The 15,736-nt window shown below is 43.0% G+C and overlaps 1 protein-coding gene across 3 annotated transcripts in view; it reads left to right on the top strand.

Moving 5' to 3' along the window:
• The window catches only part of TAF3 (TATA-box binding protein associated factor 3), a 122,401-nt gene that overhangs the window by 67,901 nt on the left and 38,764 nt on the right, over positions 1-15,736 (top strand). Inside the window, exon 1 of one of the 3 annotated variants that reach the window (XM_030480180.1) lies at positions 8,935-9,070. The exons of the other annotated variants lie outside the window; for them this stretch is intronic. The gene's annotated coding sequence lies outside the window, so the exon portion shown is untranslated. Of the gene's footprint in view, positions 1-8,934; positions 9,071-15,736 lie in introns of those variants that run through there. 3 annotated transcript variants of the gene reach the window in all.

Genomic DNA, 15,736 nt, shown 5'->3' on the forward strand with positions numbered 1-15,736 from the left:
AGTCAAAATATGCAGGTCATGTAAAAACTGCCCAAACCTTTATATTCCATTCCCTGCCCACCCACCCCTTTCATTGCCAGCAGAAGCTCAAGTTGCTTTTCTCTTGCAGCCCTATAAATACACTTGTTTCCTCAGTGGTAACCCTATAATTGCTTCTGTTTAACAGGGACTGCGTTCGAAGTGTTGACCTCTTACTTGGTTTTAATGTTTTAAGAGAGATCAGGGAGATGGAGCCAAAACTAAATCAACCCAGATACCTGTCGACTTTCAATATCTGGATGCTTTCAGGCTGTGTCTGTTCAATAGAGTTTATTCATCATAACAATGATTCACATTAGCAGCTTAAGTATATAGAACTTCCCAGTGAAACCCTATCTAAACCTGTACTTGAATTCCTTAGGACCGACCTAAAATATCTTGGTGTTGTGTATTTTAAATACAAAAGCCATATCAGCATCCCGGAGAGTTAAAGAGCCACTGGAGGGGTGGCTACTTCTTGCACTAGCTAAAGGTGACCCATTTCTTGAACTTCCTCAGTCTCAGCCAGTGTAAGTTGAGGGTCTCGGACCATTTACCTTTCCCTGTTTTCTGTATTGTGGGTCCTGTTAAATGTGTTTTTCACAGGTTTCTCTGCACATCGTGCAAGTTCCTTATTGTGAATAAAGGGTCTTACTTCAAGAGCTCTTTGAATTTGTGTCAAGCCTTCAGCTGATCCAGCAAACAGGCTTCTTGTATCATTTAATCTCAGTTTGTTCACCTGTGAAATGGGTGTTTTAACAGCTTAGGGTGATGTAAGGCTTTAAAAATGCACTTAATACACCTGTATATCCTGCAAATAAATGTATAGAGAACTTGCTGTTGGGTGGTAGGACACTAAATTGTCTGGACACAGAGGGTGTAGAAGGGACAGCAGAGTTGTGGGGTTTGAGTATTGCATGAGAATAAAACTTAGTCCACCAAGGAAGATCCTTTACCTCATTTAAAAAGGTCCTTTGAGATCCCAAACAGACTATCAGAGCTGAATTTTCCAAACAAGAAAAAGAAATTAAGAGACAAAATGGCAAAGGGAGAAGGCAACTAAAGATTGTGTCTTCCCATCCTTAAAATGATCACTGTTGTCTGCAGTTGTAGAACTGTTTTGTTGCCTTGCCCAAACTGGAGCCCTGAGTCTCCTGGTGCAGCATCAGCCTTGCTGTGCCAATTCCTCATCTCAAGAGGAGGATGAAGAACAGTTTTGCAATTAGTGCAGTGGGCTGGAATTGGGAAGATGGGGGTCAGACCTGCTTTGTGACCTTAGGTAGGTCACTTCCTCCATAAATCAGTATTATTACAGTAATATTTCCTGTCCTTCATTTTAGGTATGTCTTCCGTGTTTGATTTGTAAACTGTTCTGACTGAAGGCTTCTCGGGTTAAATCTGGACAGCATCTACCACAGTGGAGTTCTGTTGTTAGCTGGGGTCTCCAAGATGCTTCTTTAATAAAAGCAATCATAAATTCAATGCTACTACTACCTTACGTCAGTCTTCTGAACATTGAGACGTATGAGGTTATACTTGTTAGGCTCCAAAAAGTCCGGAAATACCAGTGGTGAGGTTGGACATAGAATCTTAATGTGTCATTGCACAATTGTGTTACCATCACAGCTTATTTCTCAAGTGCAGAATATCATTAATATTTGGCTTACCTGAACTCTGTAAACATAAAAGGACACAGCACGAGGTTGTGCACTCAGAGGACATTGAGTCTAGGTCATACTTTGCCTTGAAAGGTTGGACCAGATAATCCTTGAGGTCCCTTCCAACTTGGGATTCTGTTTCTATGGCTTGTTGAAGTAGGAAACCTTCTTTGTACTTGTGGAAGTAGGGCCAATTAATTCATGTGTATGCCGGGTACCACACAGCTTCTTGGAGGATGGTGTTCGTTGCTTTGTGAATTGCCATGTAAATTCTCACTTTATTTTGTACTTTATTGACTGTACATGAGTGGATTCGATGATACCATACCTGGTTTTCACCAGAAACCTCCAAAGCACCATTAAGAGAGCTTGCTGAAGTAGTTTCCACCTCTGCTCTGTTGCAGCAACTCTGGTTACTTTTAGTTTTGTTCTGCTTTCTGATGGTTTGAGCAGGAGTGAGCAATATGACCTCCACTTTTTAAAGGCTCTGACAGGCCAGACCTGATAAATTTTGCCATGATAGGGAAAGCTATAACCTGCTGAAAATGGGGGATATAATTAAAATGTGTAGGCACCCTGAATTATAGCCGTTGCGAGAGTTCCAGCTGCGGTGGTAATTGAAGACCTTTTAATAATTGTATATGTTCTGTCCTAGCTTGGCCTTGAGCTTAGGCAGGACTTCAGTTTCAAGATAATTTTCTTGTCCTCAAAAGTTAAATTGCTTTCTTTAATATAAAGCATACAATAAGGAGTGCAATTGAAAAGCTGCATGCCTACTGAACCTGCTCTTTCAGCATGAGACTCCACTTGTTAGGAGCAGATCCAGTGGAACAAACACTCTTTTATTATTAGATCATAAATCCCTGATGCCGTATCACTGTTTTTGGCTTTCAACCTTATTGAACTTCCAAGAGAAATGCCTCTGTTTATAACATGAACTGCCCAGTAGCATCCAAGTATCTGTCACTGTTCTATGGAGCTGAATTTTTATTCAGGAAAGTGTACAGTGTGCAGTGGTGTTGACAGCATGGCTGATGCTATACAACTAGGATCTGGCTTCTATCCTGATGAAAAGCTGTAGAATGAGACGTGGGGTTTGCCATCTGATTGCAAGGTAGAACTTCTCATAAGTTTTAATTAAAGGAGTTGGCAAATGACAATAGGTTCTTCTGAGTGCCTAAGAAATAAAAAATATCCTTTCCACTGAAAGTTGTTGGGATTCTTATTCCTAAATTACTGTGTGGACCCTGAGCTCAAAAATATCTGTGCTGAAGGCAAAAACCTCTGTGCTTTAGAAAGTGTTGTAGTGGTAGGACAAGGGGTGATGGGTTCAAAGTGAAACAGGGGAAGTTCAGGTTAGATATAAGGAAGAAGTTCTTTACTGTGAGGGTGGTGAGGCGCTGGCACAGGCTGCCCAGAGAAGTGGTGAATGCTCCATCCCTGGCAGTGTTCAAGGCCAGGCTGGACAGAGCCTTGGGTGACATGGTTTAGTGTGAGGTGTCCCTGCCCATGGCAGGGGGTTGGAACTGGATGATCTTAAGGTCTTTTCCAACCCAAACCATTCTGTGATTCTATTACTACCACAAAAGAGTATCTAAATAAATAGTAATCCCTCTAGCATCTGACTGTTAAATGCGGAAAGTCTGTTGGAATGGAAAAGCATTTCTGCATTTATGCGTGTATGTGTTTTTGGTGAATTATGGTTCCACGTTTGCCTTTTAATTCACTGTTCTAAGAAGGTTCTGTAGTGGGGAAACTGAGGCAAGGCTCTCCATTTATTTTGCAGGCAACTTTAGAGGCAGCTGTGACAGCGCAAAGATCAAAGTCGAAACTCACTGCCTGCTGGAGCAGTGTCTTAAGGGCAGGATTCCCTGTGACACTTCCTTCCAAATCATTCCCTTGGGGATACCCACCACGTTGCTTCAGCAGGAATCTTTGCTTTTGACACAACAGTGCAGTATCTTGCCAAAATCCACTTTTAGGCTATTGATATATTAGCTCAGTGTTTGTTTAATATCAGGTAAGGTCGCAACTAACCAACTAGTAAAACCTTTCTCTTCATGGGAGCTTTCTACCGAGTTCTAGCACGTAGTCAAGATCTGGCATTTTATAATGCCAAGAAATGTCTTTAAAAGGCTTTATAAGCTATCAGGCTTTAAGTGGTGTTTTCTGCTTCAGAGTATCAAATTGATAGTCAGCCATAATTTGGTTTTTAAGTTAGTCTGTTGAATGAGTACCAATTTGTATAGATAATATATTGTGTGTTACAGTGAGTGCTCTGCTTTTGTACATTCCCTTCCATTAAGAAGATGAGACCTCGGATAACTGGGAGTTTCAGATAATGTGGAATCAAATACGTTAGCGAGTCGTACTGTAACAAATCAGCACAATGACTATTTTATGTTTGAAGCGGAGATCGTGTTTGGAGTGCCTGTAAATGCCTTGTTGGAAAAATCAATTCTGAGCATCCCCTTTCTCCACATTTTGATTCATTTTACCTCAAATGTATTTTGACACTGCACGTTTCAGTCTGCTCGCACGCAGGGTTTCACTTTCTTGGCTTTTTTAAGCTTAGTCCAGATTTCCATCTGGGTAGCTGGGAACAGTGTGTCCTTTTGACGGGGCGTCAGCCAGTGCTTAATGACTGTGTTTGGTAAAACAGTGTAAAAAGAGCATCTAAGGAAGCAAAGACATCTGAAGAAGTCGTCAAACAGCATGTCACACTTTTAGTTCCCTCAAAGCATCTCACTAGACCTCAAAGTGCTAATACTTTCAGACATCTCCATTTTTTTGCCAGAGTTGCACCATGTAGAACAGTCACACTCCAGCATCCTGCCCAGTAGGACTGACAGAGCTTGTTTCATTTGGGGCAGGCCCATGAAAAAATAAGGCTTCCTGGTCCACCCAGAGAGCTCAAAGCTCTCAGGGGAAACCACCAATAATCCCCATTTGTGATAGCATAAATATATAGCGTCAGATATTTGATAGAGGATGGGAGTGAGATGCTGAGCTTTGTCTTGTCAAGCACCACCGAGCTGGTCACTGGCAGAGCAGGGCCTTCAAATCTGCTTGAAATAGGAAAGTTGATGAGAGAAAGAGATACGGGAGGATGCGAGGAAGAGGTTTTATAGAGAGATGTGACGCATTCCTTAGCTTGATTTGGTTTTCCTCACTAAGGAGGGAGTCCGCAGCATTCCACATTAGATAGTCTTTGCCCTGGGTGAAGTAAGCTTTTGCATTTCTTGAAGGGCTATATTGGTAGTATTGTGAAAATGTGGCTGTGACCTATTTAGACGGGTTAGAGTGAGGTACAGATCTCTGCACTAGGAAGAAGTATCACTTTCCAGCTGGGCAGAAAATCGCATTTCTTCTGTAATAGAACACAAGAGCTCATTGAACACCGGAGTGGAGTGGCTGAGCCGCCGGCGCTCCGCCGGGGAATGAAGTCTCCGCTTAAATATTCCATCAGATAGCAGAAATCCTGGGAGTCCAAAAAACAGAGTTACCGGGTTCAGCAGATGACCAAAAAGTTCCTTTTTCTCAGGAGAGAAAGCTCGGCTGCAGCAGAGGATTGTTTCTAGAGGAGCTGCAAGATGCTTTCTGTATGTATTCTCCTTGCTGCTTGTCAAGGGCTGAAAATAAAGAGGAAAGTATTAGACATAAGCATAACCCTGGACTGGCGAGAAGACTATGCTCAGAGATTGATGCACATTTAAATAAGCTTGACTTAGAAACTGGAACTTTTTAATCAAAGGCTTCTGATTTTCAGAAGATTGACTGTTTGAACTGCAGCAATGGGTAGGGGGACAGGTTGGGACAGTCCAATATGATAATGTTGCAGCCAGATCAGTTTGTAGGAGGAGATGGTATCTCCTCTTAGACCTGTTGTGGTCAAGAAAAAGCGACAAAAAGCATTCAAGCACACAAGCCTCTTGTCCTCATGAATAGCTTGTGCATCTAAAACTACATCTGTTGTTCCCATCTCTTCTTGCTCATCTAATAGGAGATTGCTTCCACTTAGAAACTTAGATTTTGCTGCCTTTTTTCAAGAAATCATCATGGAATCACAGATTGGTTTGGGTGGGAAAGGACCGTAAAACTCACCCAGTTCCAACCCCCTGCCACGGGCAGGGACACCTTCCACTAGAGCAGGTTGCTCCAAGCCCCTGTGTCCAACCTGGCCTTGAACACTGCCAGGGATGGGGCAGCCACAGCTTCTCTGGGCACCCTGTGCCAGCGCCTCAGCACCCTCACAGGGAACAACTTCTGCCTCAGAGCTCATCTCAGTCTCCTCTCTGGCAGGTTAAAGCCATTCCCCCTTGTCCTGTCCCCCTGTACATGCTCTTGTTAAATGTCCCTCTCCAACTTAATAGATTTTTAAAATACATTTAAAGAAGCTTCACAAATTCACACTGTCATAAAAATATTAACATGCAGGACTGTGAATTTGGGCAATGTCACATCATCAGGTTTGTGCAGGTGCTCTGAAGCACATCACAGTTATTAAATACCATTATGCGAGATGGACAAATCTTATCTTGGCCTCGTGCTGGCATCACAGCAGCGAACTTGTTGAATTCCCCTAAGTTCTGGGAATATCTAGTGTAGAACCTAAACTCTGTATTACAAGTTTTGGCACAACTCCGTTTCAACCAATGGGGAACACAGCTTATTTTCTATCCTTCAAAGCTGCTTTTCTGTAGAGATAACATTGGCAAGGATAGCTTCGGAGATAGGCGCTCACTCAGCAGAGGAACATTTCTGTATTACTCACAAAGATAAGGTGGTATTAAGAACTTCCTTGGAGTTCTTACCAAAAATCAATTCTATCTTTTATAGTTCTCCAGAGATAATTCATCCCTCTCCCCATCCTAATCCGCACTGGGGAAGGGTAGAGGCAAAGGCGGATGTGGTACAAAAAGGGGATGTTGCAATCTCTTTTGTGATTTATTTTGAAGTTAAAACTCTACCTTTTCTGAATGGAGCATCAGCCACAAAGTGATGGTCATTCCCAAATCAGTCATAGCCCAGTGACCAAAGCAGCTAATGAATTACAAGGAATTAAACTAATCTTTCTACCAGAAGAAACTACTAACGGGTTCAGTGGCAGGAGGAGCTTGCCTCTGCTCAGGAGAGATGCAGGATCATACTGTACATGAACAAACACCATTTCCTTGTTTGTCAAGATACCTCCCCTAATCCAAGGAGTGAGAGATGGTCTCTTTCTCCTTCTGACTGTATAAAAAGCATCTGATTAGCCAGATTACACCTTCTCTTAAGCAAAAGGTGTGCTGATGGCTTCAGTGTGAGATTTCCAAATGCTATACTTTGATTTTCACCTCTGCCACCAGTAGTTTGTGTGACAGTGACCACACATAGTTTGTCCTTTCTGAGCCCTGTTTGTTTTTCCCTCTGTAAGATGAGACCCCTGATTTTGTTTGGCTTTGCAAATTCTTCCCCATGTGTGGATGAAGAGCCTGTAAAAATATGTGGCTGTGCCATGAGCAAGTTATCCTGAACTATCTGCTCTTGGTAACAGAAAACTCCCAAAGCAGTGGCTTGGCAAAAATATTATTCATGAGCAAGAATGAATTTAGACTTTTATTCTGAATTGGGTGTCTTGTGTCTCTGAATACCTGCTAGTCTTGAGAGTTTATTAATCATATTGCTTATGATAAATGATGCTTTTTTGCCACTCTGTCATTCAGCATCCCTGGTGCATGTCAAGGGCAATATTCTCTTGCAGCGGTGCAGCATATTGGACATGGAAATAATGTGCTTACAGTTCCTCAGGTGTCCTGGCTAAAATCAGTACCTGCCTTTTCTTCTGTTCTGGTGTCCTCAACGTAAGAAGGACATGGAGCTGTTGGAGCAAGTCCAGAGGAGGCCACGAGGATGATCAGGGGCTGGAGCACCTCCCGTATGGAGACAGGCTGAGAACATTGGGGCTGTTCAGCCTGGAGAAGAGAAGCTGCGTGGAGACCTCAGAGCAGCTTCCAGGGTCTGAAGGGGGCCTACAAGGATGCTGGAGAGGGACTCTTTGTTAGGGAGTGTAGCAATAAGACAAGGGGTGATGGGTTCAAACTGAAACAGGAGAAGTTCAGGTTAGATCTAAGGAAGAAGTTCTTTACTGTGAGGCGCTGGCACAGGTTGCCCAGAGAAGTGGTAAATGCTCCATCCCTGGCAGTGTTCAAGGCCAGGTTGGACAGAGCCTTGGGTGACATGGTCTCGTGTGAGGTGTCCCTGCCCATGGCAGGGGGTTGGAACTAGATGATCTTAAGGTCTTTTCCAACCCAAACTGTTCTATGATTCTACAATTCTCCTAGTTCCTTATGCTTTTGACTATAACTGCCTGAGTTTTTTTTCTGTCTTCATTTGCAGAAGGCATAGATGCAAGTCTAGATGCAAGTCCTGACAACACCTTTCTTACTTAGAGGATTAAGAAGGTGTCCTAGTTTTTGCTCACAGATTTTATGGTGAGATTCCTGTCTCCTTGTAAAGCACCTAGATTTTCCAAACAGCTTTCTGTGAAGATAGCTGAGTAAATCTTAAAAGATTTTTGTAGGGAACCTTTAATAGCCAGAGCACAAGATACTTATCCTGTGGTAGCAGATGTATCTTAGAGACCCATAAAGAATTCATGGCAGAAGGAAGCAAGTAGTTATTGTATTAAAATTCCTAATGCTTTGTTTTTCTTGTTACTTCATCCCACAGTTCTGGAGGTCATTTTGATTAACTTAATGAGTTCCTGGGTGTACACAGAGTACACCAAGGTTTTATGTTTGTTTCTTTAGCCCAGAATTGGTGGAGGAGGGGGAGAAGCTCAGAAACAGAACAAGAATCTGATGTCTGCCAGGGTCTTACCAAGCACTTGAAGCAAACTCAAGTATTTGTGGATCTGAAATTCTTTGTTAAAGGCTGTTTAGCTCCTGCAAAAGAAGTGGTGGCAGGTCCTTTTTGTGCATTTCAGTGATGTTTCATCTTTGAGAGAGATTTCTAGACATTTCTTCTGCTGTCTTTCAGCTCAGAGCAGTGACAGTTCATGGTGGAGAGGAGAGAGGAAAGGGATTTTCTCTCTTCCACTTTATTAGGGAATAATATGGTGCAAAGAGAGGGAAACAAAGCAAAATTTAGAAGGTAAATTGAGGAGTGATGCCATTCAGGAAAAATTAATAGATCTCCTGCCCCAGTTGGAAAGAGAATCCTTTGTCCTACTGCACTGTAAGAGATCTCAGTAAGACTTCTCCTGAACTTCACCATCTGTAGCAAGAAGCTGAAGCAGTACACGAGCATCCAGATCTATCCTTAAGAGAAGAAGGAGGAAGTCGCATCTCCCCTGAAAGGGTTCATAACTCTACTGAAATACCAAATGCAAAGTTAGCAACAGAAATCATGCAGGTAACATGGTCTAGTGTGAGGCGTCCCTGCCCATGGCAGCGGGGTTGGAACTAGGTGATCTTAAAGTCCTTTCCAACCCAAACCATTCTGTGATTCTAGGTAGACTGTGATATACTGACCTTCAACATTGTGTTTTCATCATGTGCCGTTCTTTTAAGTCAAGAGGACTGATACCCCCATGTCTGACATATGCTGCTATGTGCTGGGTGGAAGGTTTATCTGCTGTAGCTGAGGGATGCTGCCAAGAGGGGCAGCATCTCTGGCTGGTCCTTTCTCCCCCTTTCCTTTGAGTTGATTAAACAAGTTTAGGCTAAAAGTTGTTTTGTTCGGGGAAGAGGAAGAGGCGAATTTGGCTTTTCCTTCATCTCACTGAACTGATCTGCCCTATGGTTGCATGGCCACTGGATGCTGTGGGGTGAACGTCAGAGCATGGCTGGGCTGGAAGTAAGGGGAACATGCAACCATGCTCTGAAGTAGTCTACGGTAGACGGTGTCAGTACCCTGTGTCCCAAGCTGCTGATCATAGCGAGCAACTTCATCCTCTTAAGCATTATATTAGAAGCCAGAAAAACCCGAGAGATTGTAAGCTAATTCATCTTGGCTGTAATGTGCTAGACAGATATATTGTTGTGGTTTGGCATGGTGACACTGAATTCCCCATTTTAAGCAAGACAATCTATAACTTAGTGACCAAACTGGGATTCTTCAGCTATTCCTCATTTCTACTATAACATATGAATAATAAAGCAGGATCTGCAAAAGCTATATATCTAAAAGTTAGATATCTAAATCCCTTCTGAAAGTAATGAATGCTTCATGAGAATATGAGGTGTAATTACTTTTTAATAACTGCTGAGATACGTCACATCTGAACAGCTTCTTATCTAAGAGTATCCTCAGGCATTTTCTATTTCTATGGATGTGCATAAGAAATGAAGCCACAGTATCTGCAGTGACAGGTATGAGATGGGAGAACTCAGGAGCAAAGAGACTCTCCCTAAATGACCATTTGAGGACCAAAAATCTCAGGATTTAGCATCATGTGGTGGAGAAACCAAACTAACAAGGGATTGCTGCCCGTTCACATTCTGGCTTGTTCTGCAGCCACTTTGACCACGTGTCCACAGCATCCTTATCTGTCCCATCCTCCTCATTTTGCCCCTGAAATGCTTGTTTAGTGTAACTTCTCTTTATCTCCTCACCCTCTTCTGGCTGCTTCTTTCAATCCCATGTTTTATGGGCTTCCTGGAGGTTTTGTCCTTCAGTCTTTGCTTCAGTCTTGCCTTTGGCCACCAGTCTCCTTCAGGAAAATACCCTGAGTAACACAAAAAGCAAACGTGTTCTTCCCTATTGTAGTTTTTATCTTTCTGCTAAACACTAGCAAAAGAGAAAGCTTAAGACTGAGGGACAGAAAAACTGTAGAGCAATGAGTATTTTCTGGGTATTGGAAAGGACAGGCAACAAAGACCAAACAGAAAGAGGAAAATACAAAGATGAGAGAAAGCAGAGAATCAGAACAAAAAGAAGAAACAAAGAAATGGGAAAGAAGATCTTCAGTGTTGTTTGTGTTCCTGGTTTATTTGAGCAGCAGCGTGGGTGAAAGCAGTGCTCTGCAAACATAATTCAGGTCCCTGCCCCGTGAATTCACTATTTGAATTGGGAGATGGGAGAAAGGAATGCAGAAAACCTCCCTCTTTTCAATCGATTTCTCTGTAGCACATCCCAGAGCCTATTTCATTTGGGGGAGAGGAGGTAACGACAGATTGTTGTTGCTAATAGGATTTGGATCAAACTGGTGCTTACTGTTTGGCATGTAACTAGATTAATAGGGGGGTGTTCTTAAAAATTACATGCCACAGGAGGAATAATCTCCTCCCCACCGCATTTCAAGTCCTGTTCATCAGCAGAGGTGTTTGGCTGAGCGTGCTCTAGAACAATTTATGCGTTAGAACCCAAGCTTTTCTACTACTGGCTTTAATCCTAGCCTGGAAGGAGCACCCTCACCGCATCTGACCATGCTTCGTTCTGCCTCAGTCCTAAGAATACAAGCAGTTTGTGCTCACTCCCATAGATAAATCTCCCTTTCACCCCCCAGTACTCGTGAAGACAGAGGTGGTAAAGGTTGGGGTTGATGGAAGTTAAGGGGAAGGTTTATCCGTGTTAGCCAAGAGCTGGAAGACAGTCGTAGAGTGGTTTGTGTTGGAAGGGACCTTAAAGCCCACCCGGTTCCAACCCCCTGCCACGGGCAGGGGCACCTTCCACTAGAGCAGGTTGCTCCAAGCCCCTGTGTCCAACCTGGCCTTGAACACTGACGGCATCTGGAGGGGTATTCTGGTCATTTTTAACCTAAATTGCTTGACTGTGAAGTGTTCAAGGCCAGGTTGGACACAGGGGCTTGGAGCAACCTGCTCTAGTGGAAGGTGTCCCTGCCCGTGGCAGGGGTTGGAACTGGATGAGCTTTAGGATCCCTTCTAACCCAAACCATTCTGTGATCTACCAGAATGGCACTTACGAGGAAACTGTGTCTAGAAAGTAACTTATATGAGGTATTACATGAGATCTGCTGGAGCAGGAACATTGATGGCCTTTTAAAAGTAAAGGCTATAGCTTTTCTTTGATGGTGGCAGTTGGAAGAACACGAGTTTAAAAAGTGTGGCAACAAGAAGAAGATCAAATAAACAGTTACAAATGATTTTGCATCAGCTGTAAAGGCTTCTGTGGAGTTTGATAGAGAAGGGAAGTTTTGTTTCTGGAGATGAAGAAGTTGTCTTTAATTTGTGGCTTCTTCAGGGGTCTCTGTAGAGCATCAGCTTGTGTCCCTGGGAATTTGAGTCACCTGATAGTACCAGTCTGGGCTCCATGGAACGGGAAGATTACATGGGAATCCTACAGCTCTAAAATGAAGGATTTTATGTTTTGTTTTTAATGTCTGGGTGGAAAGTTAATGTTACAGAGAAGTGCCTACTGCAGCCAATTCCTGCGCCGCGTTTGTTTTCATTGGGTTTTTTCATTTCTCCCATGTGTCCAAGAAAAATATTACTTAGCTAAAAGACATTAATTCAGTTTAAATCAGGGTATCGAGCCCTCTGAGTCTAGCACTGATGTGTGTGCACAAGCCTCTCGTTTAAATTAAGCCTGCTGGTAACTGGCTTGTTGGTTTCTCCTCTATCCCTCCTTTCCTTCTATTCAGGGTGCTTATCTCATAAACTGCTGGAAAACTAATGGCTGGGTACCATTATGTTTTCAATAATTTTAATGGAAAAGCGATATCCTGCAAGATTTCTATAATCAAGTATCTGTACGATCCAGTTTGTGCAGAAACTTGATCAAAATAGATCCTTAACTCCTACTTAAGCCTGATTAGCTTTTTCATTTTAAACAAAAAGCAGAGTTCGATACGAAACCACTTCTCATTTTCCTTTGCAATCAGCCCATCGTTTTTGTTTTGTTAAAGGACACGAGTTGCATCCCTTAGATGCAGCACAGCTTGGGCAGGCGAGCTTCGCAAAACAGTTAGAGCATCTTTCACAGGGTCTAAACTTGATTGAATAATCACTCAAATAATGGTCAGTAATGAAATACACAGGGTTATCTCCTGGCTAATCCTCAGGTAATGGAGTTGGTGTGGCTCTGATTTTTCTCTTAGCAGGTCCCAGCGAAGAGGAGACTGAGACAAAAGTGATTATGGGAAGTAGAGGGAGTCACTGGAGGCCAGCGAGGAAAAGGAGGCCTTATCTTAAGCAATTAATCAAGAAAACTCCTATTGTGGGACAATTATTCAAAGCTAATTCTAAAATAGCTTTAGAGCCCGAGGTCCTGAAGGTTTTTGTGTGTGTTTTTTGGGGGTTGGTTTGGTTTTGTTTGAGGAATTTTGCCAAGGTCATTGGGAGCACTGGGGCAGCCCTTGCATTGAAATGAAGGCTGCTGCGTGCTTCGGAGTGAGCCGGGTGTGAAGTGCAGCATCACCCAACGTTGGCTTTGAGGTCCTTGTTGTTTTACTTTAAAGTGTTTTACTTTAAAGTGTATTGGAATGTTTCTAAAGAGACAATCCTTTGAAACTTGCCTGATGCTTCCACAAATCTTGTGTTACTTTGCATCCATTGCAAGCAATGCCATGAAGAGTGGATCACAAATCATTTCACCTTCGTGCCCAGCGCTCCTAGTGTACATGCAGGACTCTGCTATCTCTGAATCCCTCTTTTCTTCTCTTTCTCTGGGGTTTTTTGCACTGCTTTTGCCTAGATTAATGGTCCTAAAAGGCTTGTGATAACTGCAGAAATGCAGGATTGTTTCATGGCTGTGGCTTTGCACAGTTGTCCCTCCCAAAAGCTCTTGTACACTGAGAGCATCTAACAGACTCCTTCGCTCTGCTTTCAGCCTCTGAGCTCCTTGGAAGTGAGATTTATTTGGAGATGTTGCTGTGATCCATGAGGTCCTCCAGAAAGAAGCAATAGATTTTAGCAGCTGTCCCTGAAAAATTATAAGGTCACTGGGGAAAAAAAAGAAAAAAGCAGAGGTTTTAAATTGGATGTGGTTTAAATTTTCCTACAGCCTCCTGAATTGGGCTCCGTGCCGGAGCGGGAAGCTGCCCACAGAATTATTGCTCAGCACTGTCACCCCATGCTCTCGTAGCACTTTATTTCCAGTGGTGCTGACAGCAGCATCTTGAACCCACCATAGCGTGGAGCTGTGCGAGGTGAGTGCTGCTGCAGAGGTGATCGTGCTGCCCTGGGTGGTTTTCTCACTGCCTATGGGCACCTTTAGAAGGGCAGGGTTAGGGGCAGAGCCAGGGACACACATGCACTCCCCTATAGTATAAAGCAGAGAGGGTGAAAGACAAAGAGAGGCACTAATTGGATTTGTGAGGGAAAAAAACTCTTAAAGTAAACATTTTCCTCTCTTTGAGTCTTCCTTTGGCTTCTTTCGTGAAGTATCTGTTTCGGGGGTGAACCCTTCCCAGTAAATTTAATTTTGAGGCTTGTCAGGTTTTATTAAAACCTTATCATCCGTGATTTCCTTCTCTGCTAGATCAAGAAGATTGTATTTGTTATGGGATTCGTATTGTATCTCAGAATTCTTCCCAGCAAACGTGGGGTTTCATGTATGTACCAAGACACACCGCTACCAATTCGGAGTACTGAAGTCATCACCACATCCTTATGAAGACTTTGGATGCTCTTCAGAATCATAAGCTGGAACCGCGTTTGTATTTCTGAGTTAGCAACTGTTGGAATAAACAAGTTGCTCTGGATTGGCAAAAGCATTCCTAATTCCTGCTGCTATCCTTAAGGAAATGAGCTGATACACCCATTCCCAACAGCTGGAATATTTGGTAAACATTTGTGGGCATGGTCTGCATATGTATATTAAGAGAGAGGGCGAACATATGGGGTTTTTTGCCTTAAAGAGGTAACTGAGCACTAGTGGGAGTCTCCGGTCAATGGCAGGGCTTTTATATCATTTTATTGCTATTATGATTAAATTCAGTTGTGCCACTATGGGGAGGTAACACAGATCAGGGGGTTGCTAACAGTGCAGATAGACTTTTTCCAGTTCATTCTAGAGCACAGGATCTGGTTGACGTTTTTATGCATCCCAATTCACATATTGAAAACAAGCTTCTCCCTCCCCCAGTCTTCCTCATTTTTATACAATATTTTTTATTGCTGAGAAAACACTTAATTTCCTTTTCTTATCCAGTGAAGACAATCAAATGGATGGAAGAGTCTCTCAATACGTGCTCCATTATTTGTGGGGTTTTTATAGTGCCCAGAAGTAACCAAAGCACTTTAAAAAACACAGATACGGTTCTTGCCCTGAGCAGCTTATCATTTGGTTTCAAACGTGCCCTTGCAATTGCAAGTAATGTGCAGGAGGAAGAGGAGAGGAAAGGCAATTAATGACCAAATGAGTTGTTGAACTAAAAAGTTATTTGAAGGTGATATAAACACTCGCAGCCTTTTTACGATGGTGAAGTTGCATCTTTGTCCTGCATAGCAAGAGTGATGATGGGCTTTATGTTGCATTGAGCCAAAGCTTCCTTCTGGTAATGCATTTTTGCAGAAGCTCCATCACACGAGCAAGTAAATAACAGATTAATACCCTAAGTAGCCCAGGTTTACTTCTGAGGGAGTAAAGCAGGTCACAGACAGGCTCAGGGCATCGCAGCTGATTGCAGAGGTGTTCCCTCTCCACATGGGTTCTGTGCCACACCTCACACAGCGGTGTCCGTGTTTATCCTCTGAACTTTGAGATGAGCTCATCATTCCATAGGACACCACGGTCTTCATAGTCCCATTTCTTCCATGCTGCCACTTACACATCAAACATCTTCCCTGCGCTCATCAGTGTTGCCACTGTCTCCCCTCCCATCTCCACAAAACCAATAACGAGCCGGGTCACTAATGATGGCTGGGCTGAAGGGCATGGTAGCTATTTATAGCAGCAATAGAAATATGCTTATTAATACAGTCTAACATATCCCATCGTGCCATCATGTCTGTCTCTTCCTTGCTGTCTCTGAGACTCCTGAGGACAAGAAATGTGACTCTGAAATCCTAGTACCTGAGCCCTCAACCCCATTTCTGCGTTACACAGAAAGCTTTTGGGGTTTAAGTATTGAACTTTTGGGAAGAAAGGATGAGGGCTGAAGTAATATGGTA

Source organism: Strigops habroptila, chromosome 3, assembly GCF_004027225.2.
Source record: "Strigops habroptila isolate Jane chromosome 3, bStrHab1.2.pri, whole genome shotgun sequence".
Taxonomy (NCBI): Eukaryota; Metazoa; Chordata; class Aves; order Psittaciformes; family Psittacidae; genus Strigops; species Strigops habroptila.